Here is a 10,311-nt window from a genome sequence, read left to right on the forward strand (position 1 = left end):
GTAACCATGCATAACCCTTTGAAATATGATGGACCTCATCTTAGCTCGTACTAAGGCGACATATTTTTTATGTCTTCCAACTTATCCCTCTCTAGATTAGTACCGAGTGATACATTATCTCATCTTTGATCCCTACCCCATTGTAGCGCAAAAGACGATCGCTCATGTGAGTGATCCAATCTATGTCCGTCGATATACATTTTTCACCATAACTCCCAAATTTATGGTGCCTGTGTATACTTACCAAAAAATGTTTCAAACCACGCCACATGATTATAGAACACATAAGTATCATGTGCATGACGATAAATAACATGATAGAGAGAAATCAAATGGTCAACTAAAAATAACCAAACCACAACTCTCAAGTGATGTTTTAGGACCATTTCTCGCTATGCGCATTCTCATGTGTAGCAATTTTTCAAAGTCCTACACATGACTATTTCTCTCTATGCTATGCTCCTACCAAGAAACTCTACTTTTATATTTAAAAGTCTTTTGTATAACCATGAAGTCAATGACGACTCATTACGAATCTCATTTAAGGTCAAACTCACAATATAAAACTTAGATTCTAGTCAGCAGGTCCTAGTGCGACTTTTGAGAATCTACAAGGTAACCACAAATTATGTCATTCAGTAAACTTAATGTGTGACTTCAGGGTTTCATATGAATCTCTTATACTTAACAAAAACATGTGAGATAACCATCATTCATTTTTCATTAAGGGTAAAGTGATTAGGGCCTTTGCCCCAGAAGACAATCACAATAGTCTAGTCATTACTTTTAAAGACTTGTCCAATTGCTTCACAAACTCACTTAATCAAATAAGCCATATTTTCCCCCCTAACAAAATCTTAACCTCTAACTTCCATGAGCAAACCATAATGAAAACACCAAATAGTATAGAAAAAATTAGATTTTTTGATATTTTTCATCTCATTAATTGTCTATGAATTTTGAACAAGAGCTCCTAGAAATTGTTTTTCATATAAGCAGTCTCACAAGACATGAAGTTTGAGTTACTTTTTATAAACCTATGTTCACTTTCTCGTAGTATGAAAAACTACTCATTAGCCGACAATTAATTATTTAAGACAATCAGATCATCATCTCTCTTAGAGTGACATTTTTCTAAGATTGTCAACAGCGTTAAAAAAACATCATTTTATTCAATAGATCGTTAATAAAAAAGATTAGGTACATTGGATATATTTGAATAGATGGTTCGTTTAGGCCGCATGTTAACAGTACCAACTTCATTCATTTACTTTTTATACCAAACAGTACAAGCAACAATCATGCGCTCACAATACTCTACGCCTAAACATCACAAAGAGCTAAGCATCTAACTTTTCTGCAAAAATCAAATATTTGACTCTTTTAAGAAAAGTTTCAATCAATGTTTATCTAAAAGCAACTCAACTAATGCCAATAGATGGATTTATATCTTTATCAACTTCACTTTTTCTTTGTCAATTAGATCAACAACCCCATGTTGAATCATATAAGTGAAGTGAGTATAAGATTCTATGTTTGGATTCCTACTATGTGAATTCAGTACCTTTAGCAAAGTCATATTACAAATATTCTCTTCTAGTATCTAAATGATGAGAGATTACTGATATATACCTATCACACTATTTGTTAGGATCTTTATATTCTATAAATTCTTGGGAGTCACAATCACTAGTGGTATATCATCACTCAAAGGTATACTCACACTAGTTGTTGAATTACCCTCACTATTTTCGATAACATTTTATAAAAGAATTTGAAAATATTAATATTAAGGTAATGTGGAATGAAACGCTCTTTCAAAAAAGTAAGTGTTACAAAAATTCAAAATACCCAACCATCGCCGAAAATACCAATAATTTTCTTAACTCAACAAAAAATGATCAATGTTAGATCCTCTAGATTTTTAAAAAAATTCATGTCCGTACAAAATAATCACTTAGCTTTTCTTAATGGCAAATGAACTTGATCTAAGGTCGACAAGTCAGAATTAAGGCCGCAACTTCATATTACATCAACCCAAGTGTGATGTAACAACTATTTTACGCCATAATTAATTTATAACTCCATTCTCAGCAAGTCATTAAATTGCGAGATAACTGCTCTCATCATATAATTCAAACGATTGCGATTTAAAAAAAAAATTAACTGAAAAATATATTTTCCTTAAAAAAAATTAGAATCACATTTATTTGATGAAACAATATTTTTTATTATTCCATGTCCTTAATATGCATGTATAGAAACTTTCGCATAAAAAATGCTCATATTGCATTTTCTAGTTGACTTTACTAAATATTGCATTTTCTTGAAAAAATATTTAATTTTCAAGTTTCACACCCATCATCATATGCCTCCACGGCACATTATAGCATATCATCTCTCTATCTGAGAAATAATATTACTAAGTCAATAAGTGACTAACTTCTAAACCTCTAGGAATTCTGACTAACACAACTATTCTCAATAAGTTTTAAATCAAATTAGGTTTAGCCTTCTCTAATGTCTCATTAAAAGTGCTAAAAAAATATCGTTTTGTGCAAAAAATACAATATGTGACGTTTTAGCCGCTAACTAGGGATATATCCATATTTCTCGCTAACTCAATATTTTTCATATTCTCCAATCTACTATATGAGAGAAATGAAAACCTTGCGAGAAATTATGTTAGTCTAAAACCTATTTTGCATCAGTGCAACTACGAGTAAGATTTTTAGGCTTAATTGGATCGAACCTAATTATTCAAGCTTTTTCCATAGCTACCATGCAAATCTCCAAGGTGCTTGGTATTACATTTCTCTAAAGGGGTGTTCTTAAGTTAATATATCTGCAAAAACCTATTTGTTCTCGCTATAGAGAATGAAAACTTGAGTAAGATTACCAGTGATAATACCACAAAGAGGTGTACTGATAAAACATTTAAAATGAATGTGTCAATCAAGAATGTTCTCAACACTCTTGCTGTAATGCCCCAAGAAAAAACCCAAACAACATGACCTATACTCCAAAAAGACTAGTTAAGATACAATTAGAGCTCTATTAGAATCTTATAAAGAGCAATAACTTTTCCTTTCTAAGCAATGTGAGATCTCATTCACGGCCTACTATTATCCTTATCATATGGGGTGTTATACTTGCACACTCAAATTTTAATGTCCTTACTTGCAAGACATACTAGCAAGTTTTAAAGAGTATGTGTTTATCTATGAGTTAATCTAAGTTGTTTCAAGATTATAATGTTTAACCTCAAATGTAGAAGCAATTAATGTTTATGTTACAAAAAATGACACCCAACTTCTGTTATTACCCACAAGTTTTTACAGGCAAAATAATGGTTTAACTCTATTTGATAGTTGATCTCTTCAACTGCTATGAAAATTGTAGTGCATGCATCCCACGCACATTTCTAATTTTATTCTAGACATTTAAGAGATTTTTACAATAATGATTGTCTAAGAATATCTAACACTTGTAATAATTTTCATTTGATTCCAACTATTGCTCATATAGGAGATTGATGCGACAATTTAGTTGCATATACAATCTCTAGGCTTTCTTCATGGTTATCTCAAATTTACTAACTTATGTGCATTTAATTGCACACACATCTAAGAAATTTACCGTGTCAATTTAAGTCAGAATAAAAATAATTAACACACACTGCAAAATCAAAAATTTACTAAGCTTCCTGATCATCTCTTACGCCACAATACCTAATTATTAATTTCTACTTTTAATTTTTGCACAAATTTCTATTGTATAGGAGATTAATTCCAAATCAATCTCAACCAAATTCCCATTAGGATAAACAATCTACCGAGTCAGTCACATGCAAGAAACAATTTCTTCTTAGATTGAAGAAATTTGTTTTGGGCCAATCATAAGCATAAGCAATACAAACTCGGGCTACTTAATCCTATATTTTATCACATTCTAAAAAAAAAATTAAAGACTAATTTCAAAAATTAACCTAACAAATACAAGTGATAAAATAAGCTTACATAATTACATGTAATCACAGTACATGCACAAAAATAATCACATTTCATCCAAATATTGATTATTCACAAAAAATAATAATATAAGTAATAAAATGCCTAACAAATGCGATAAAATGATCTCATAATATCATGACATGCATGTATTCAATAACCATAATCACATGCAAAAAATATTTTCAAATAAATATTATGTGCCACAATTACATGCTGATTTAAATTAATAAAATCAGCATATACATTACAATAAGCTCTAGCCCAATGGTTGAGGTCGTTGTTCATGTGTATGAGGTCATGGGATCAAAACACCACAAAGCCCTTTAGCTAAAAAAAACTTCCTCCAACGTCACTAGGCCTAGTTAGATTTAGCGCCGCACCCTCTTGAGTGCCCAAATGCAGAGCAGGCCTTCTGATTGTTGGGCTCACAACCCAATTCACCTAGAGGCCTGTTTCTTAAAGAAAATGGAATGTGTTTTTATTTTTTAAAAACAAGGAAAAGCTATGGGCTGGATTAAAACAAAACTGATTAAAAATAAGCCTATACTAGTTTTGAGCCCTAACATGTTTTATCACAGAAAAAAAAAAACTTAACTGTTCATCTTCTACCTCTGTAACCTTCCTACGGTTACAATTTAACAGAAGAAAACTTATGGCCTCCATTAGTTGCAGTGCGGCAGATATTAATGTCAACATCAAAGTTCATAGTAGCAGCATAGAGACATGGCTACGCTTCCACAAGCAGTACAGTTTGCAGTTGTATACAGGCGCTTCCTATGCACAGCACCATTGGCAGTGCACTGCACCCAGCTGGTGTTGCGTAGAGCCTTGTGCGGCGCTGAATCTAACTGGTGTTGTCCTACTCCACATGTGGTGTTGCACACTAGTGAGGGCAGAGCTATGAGCAATGCAACACGGTGCTAACGGTAGCTCTAGCCTTTGCCTCTCAGTTGCATTGTAGAGCAGCCATTCATGGCAGCTCTGCTACTTCCCAACGCTGTTCCACCATGGTGCGCCTCACTGTCACGGTGTGTTGTGCTCTTCTGTGGTACAAGTTGTAGAACACGGGGTCTCATACTCAGCACTTCGTGTGACAGTGCTAGTTGTTGCACCACCATACGCAGCATTGCATGTGGCAGTGCTAGTTGTTGCACCATCCTCGTTGGAGAGAAGTGGCCAAGACTAGAGCAACACTTACTGGTACAAGCTTATGCCTAACGTGCAACACCATGGTGTTGCAGTGTTGCTTGTCATGCAGCACCTTGTGCGGTACTGCTTGTCGCCTAGCAATGCATTGGGCGTGCAGGGCACTGCGCTCAGCAGTTGCAGTGCCTATTATATCCATGTGGGCACACGATGCCATTGGGTGCTCGATGTTGGTAGACAGCAACCCATGGGTGCTCTTGCGCTGGTTTCACATCGCCACACTCCGTTGTGGATGAAACAGAGCTTACTACGTTGAGCGCAACCCTCTGTCGCATGCAGCATAACCATAATGCACCTCTGCCTATTATTGCACCTCTTGCAGTGCCCATGTAACACCTTGCATGCTTTGCCAGTTTATGTACCAAAGGGTTGCTGCTGCTTGCAATGTGTCGACTTGCACAACACTTTAAAATGGTGCAAACCTCCTTTAGTTGCGGTGACTCTCAAGCAGTCATGTTTTCAAGATAGGAAAGATTTTCTCATAACACAAAAATGATTTCCTTAAAGAAAATCACAAGCACGTCAAAACTTAAATCAGGAACACCCGATTTCGCTCTGATACTAATGTTTGAAATACTATATCATAATATGTAGCAGAAACAATATTACCTTGTTGACAAATCATAGATCTAGTGTAATTAATCCATAGATTTTCTGTCTTCATTTTTGTTCATCCGAAATCTTCCTGGATCGATGGTAGAACATGCTACGTGGTAAGACCAGAACAATACCCATATATTCCACAGTCTAAGTACCGAGACTAGAGAGGACTCTTTGAGAGAGAGATTTTCATTTGTATCAATCATCCATATTTTTCACTAAGGTGTGAGGGGTTATATATATAACTCTTCCATTTTGTAACCCACGATTGGGCTTATTTGTTTAAGCCCAGCCATAATGTGCATATAATGTGTCAAGCATAACTGCTAGGCATATGAATAGCAAGAGATGCTCACTATGGGTGCCCATTTATTACAATTCTATTACCATTCATACATTTAATAGAATGTTAAACTAATCCACTAGTTTTTTTCTCTAGAGCCTTTTCTCTCTACCTAGTATCGTCGACATCTTTCTCTGCCTAGCTCCGCCCAGAGGGGGGTTGGAGTCGAACTTCGACTCCTCCCTCCCTCCTCCTGTCAGGCCAACACTGAAGTTGTCTATAGTGTTTTTTTTTCCTTCTGTTTATTTCAGTGTTTTCCTTCCATAGCACCAAGAAGCATTGGTCTACTGCCTACCGACCTTACCACGCGCCACGCCTGCAGACTCTCTAGTTGCCGATCTGTCGAAAAGTTGAAGAAAACTGTTCAAAAGAGCGGCGATCCTCACGGGCCGCCACGTCACTGAGCATCTGTCGGTGCCACATCCGACACCACTGAGATCAATGGCTTCGGATATCTCAGATTTGACCACCGATTTTTTTCCTAGAGTGGCGCGTGATCCACACATGCCACCACAGTTAGTGTTGGTCCTATGTTGGTGTATCGATGTGTCCTCCAGTTGCTACGTTCCTATGTTCCTGTTTTTCTTAACCGATCATCAAGATAAAGTGGTCATGGAAGACTCCTACATCTAGTTTAGACAAACAAGCTGCAGCACACACCATCTCACTGCGACTTTTAGTCGCAGTTTAATATAGTCTGTTTCTTAGACTATTCAAAAACCACTTCAACCGGCTTCTCCTTAGTGGGAAAAGGGTGGGAGTCAAATTTTGGCTCCATATCCCTCTTTTTTTATTTGCACTGGTGTTGCATTTGTTTACTTTGAGATGATTGTTGGGGATTCCCACCCCATTGAATTTAATATCATGTAACTCTTAGTTTATCTATGAAATTGGTTGCTTAGAAAAAAAAAAAGAAGAAGAGAATATTAAATTAATAATAAGTATCATAGAGAATATCGCTCTATGCATATATCAGTATCTATTCTACTTGGAAAATTTAAATTTGAACAACAATTTCATGAGGGTCTGTATATCTAAGTACTGGATGGATGGATAAGAATTGAAGGTAGGAAAATGCCAAGCTTGCGTGTGAGCCCATTAAAGGCAGCAGACTCCTAGCTAATTTATTGATCTGGCCGGCTCCCGTCTAAACTTAGCCACAAAGTTCTTCATGGCTATTGAGGCATATATACAACTTGAACAGTACTAGCTATTAAAGCACTACTTGTCCGTATCTTCCTGCTTCTGTCACTTGCATGCAGCTGAAGATTGAGGAATGTGACCATTTTAAAGGGTATTTAATGAAAACGACAATAAATTAATTATTATCTCTCTGCTTCCTCCCATTAATTCTTAGATTTTTATGAGTAAAAAAATCTGTTTAGGGTTCTGTTGTATAATATTCTGGTGATCTGTTCTTCGCTGAGGGAAGTGTAGCAATCTTACAAAGGTAGTTGCAAGGTTAAGGGGAGAGAGTAGAGAGAGAGAGTTTAGAAAAATTCATTCATACCAAGTAGTACTACTGCTGAGGAGCCATAGAAATAATATATATATATATATATATATATATATAAGAAGATAGATATATAGTAGGTAGTAAGTAAGCAGCTTCTCTGGAACTCTCTCAAGGCTGAAAAAAGCAATGTACGTATCATCTATATATCTTATATTCCTTTTGTTTGCTTTCTTAGGAGAGGGATTGGTTGCACCCACGGTATTACTCCACTATAAATAAAGATTATCAATAAAATTGGAGTAGTAATGTAAAAGAAAAAAAGAGGGATATCTAGAAGCAGCCATGCATCGTTGTTTACCGGACCCCAATTAATTTCCTTCGTTCTTTCCCATAATTCTCTTCTTTAATTTTTTTTTTCTGTTTTCTCATTTTCCTTTGTTTTTCTCTTTATATATAGTGGGATGTTGGAACTTGGAAGTCAAATTATATATCATTGCTTAACATGTGCCCACGATCAGATTCTTTGCCAGTCAAATTTATCCTTAATTAGGTGCATGCGAGTCTCGCGTGTCGTCCTCCTCAGCGACCTGAGGGTTTGATGATCTCATGAACCCCAAGTATATAAATGTATAATTACAACAAATCATGCCATCAAGCATTCAATTCACTAGATTGATACAATAACCTTCTTGGTGGTAACCCTTTAAATTTGCTTGATCCTAGCCTTCAGCCCAGATCAATCATTCGGACTAGACTAACTTCTTGGTTTTATTTACCGATTTGGTTTTGATCATTTTGATCTATATTAAAATGATGATTGATTTGCATGATTGTTGGACCCCAAATTCCCCTTTTGTTTAATTCTGTTTTTGTTAGTTTAATGCAATTTTCATATTGAATGAAAAACAACAAACAAAAAGACAGACCATTCATGACTACTCCACCAGTCAAGCTCCTATAACAAGGTGATCTAAAAGGTTGGAATGGGACTATATATATATATATATATATATATATATATATATATATATATTGTAACGCCCCGTACCCGAGGGTCCGGAGAGTTAACTCATGTCACTTAAAAATCATTTTCCTTCCACATAGTACATATTCTAATATTTCCCAATCGCACAAAATACTCATATATTTATATCAATTACTCCAGAATAACTATTCTAAGACGATACAAAATTTAATATAAATATAAATCTCCCAACAAATCACATCATCAGAGCACAACAAGCTTACTGAATGAAAATCCTCAATACCCATATAAACCTTCTATGCTTAAACCATCATTCTTAACTCTTCTCACCCATGCTCCATATCCTTGATCCTCAACTGAAACATTCAAATCATCTGAAAAATATTGTGGAGATAAGGGGTGAGTTATCAACAACTCAGTAAGCAGAGAACATATACTAGCATGTAAACATGAGCCTTTTCAGAAAGTTCAATATGCAGAAACAAAACATTTTATTTTTATATGCAGATCTCAGAAAACGTGTTATCAGAAAATCAGAGCGACTTTTCAAACATTTCATACTCAAGTCAACAATTCATATTTGAGGATCCATTTCATATTCAAAAACACTTTGGCATAACATAACTGAACATATTCATCTTATCATATCATATCATATACCATGTTTAACCCCCGTGGTAGGGTTGTGCTATCCCCGGTGGCCAAACCAGGCAGTATCATGTGGTGAACTTCCCCTTTTTCAATCTCGGAGCCCCGAGTGTGCACACAGGAAAGAACACGTAAAAAGACCACTTTGTTTCCAAAGTGGGTGCACTCATATCATATCATGGTGGTACCAACCATATCACGTGAACAGTATCATCATATCAGAACCATATTCAGAACAGATAAGTATGCCAAAGTTTTATCATATCCATATCATATCAAAACACGTGCGAAACATATTCATATCATTTCTATTTGATCAAAAACAGATCCATATCATTTCATATCACATGCATAAAAATTTCAATGATATCATATTCGCTCTTTTGTATATTTCAGAAACATGTCAAATATTGCTCATGTCTACACATTTCATGTCAAACATTTCTTTTCTCTTTCATACGTATCTCATGAGGGAATGCAAAACATATACTGAGGTTGTTTTTCACTTTTTTTTCTTTTTAAAACAACATGCACATTTTTACAAACCAACCTCAGTTCATTTCTTTTTATGCAAATCCAGCATAGGAATCCCGCTTACCTGGACGACTTAACTTTTCCAAAAATTTCCTCAAAAATGTCGAGTCGACTATAAATCGTCACCTATAAAAATAATCACGTAATTTCTGTAAGTTTCCAATAGATCACATATGTCGATATTTAAGCCTAAGCTTCTTAAATAACCTATTTTAAATTTCTCAAAACTTAAAACCTTCATAATCCCAAAATATATCATTACTTCATAAAATCACCAATATCCACCACAACCCACGTCATACACAAAACACCAATATTTAAACCCGAACAGCCAACAAATCTCATAGTCTAAACCAATCATACTAACAACTCCATCACCCAATCCAATCAACCCCGTTACTCCTCGGACTCAGTCCGGCAAAACCAATCAGCAATTAAATACAGTGTAATGTACTAGTGCAAAAATACATTAAATTCACGAGAATTCTTTGAAAAATACTTACATTGCTATATAATGATTTCCGAA

The sequence above is a fragment of the Juglans regia genome, chromosome 7, assembly GCF_001411555.2.
Source record: "Juglans regia cultivar Chandler chromosome 7, Walnut 2.0, whole genome shotgun sequence".
Classification (NCBI taxonomy): domain Eukaryota; kingdom Viridiplantae; phylum Streptophyta; class Magnoliopsida; order Fagales; family Juglandaceae; genus Juglans; species Juglans regia.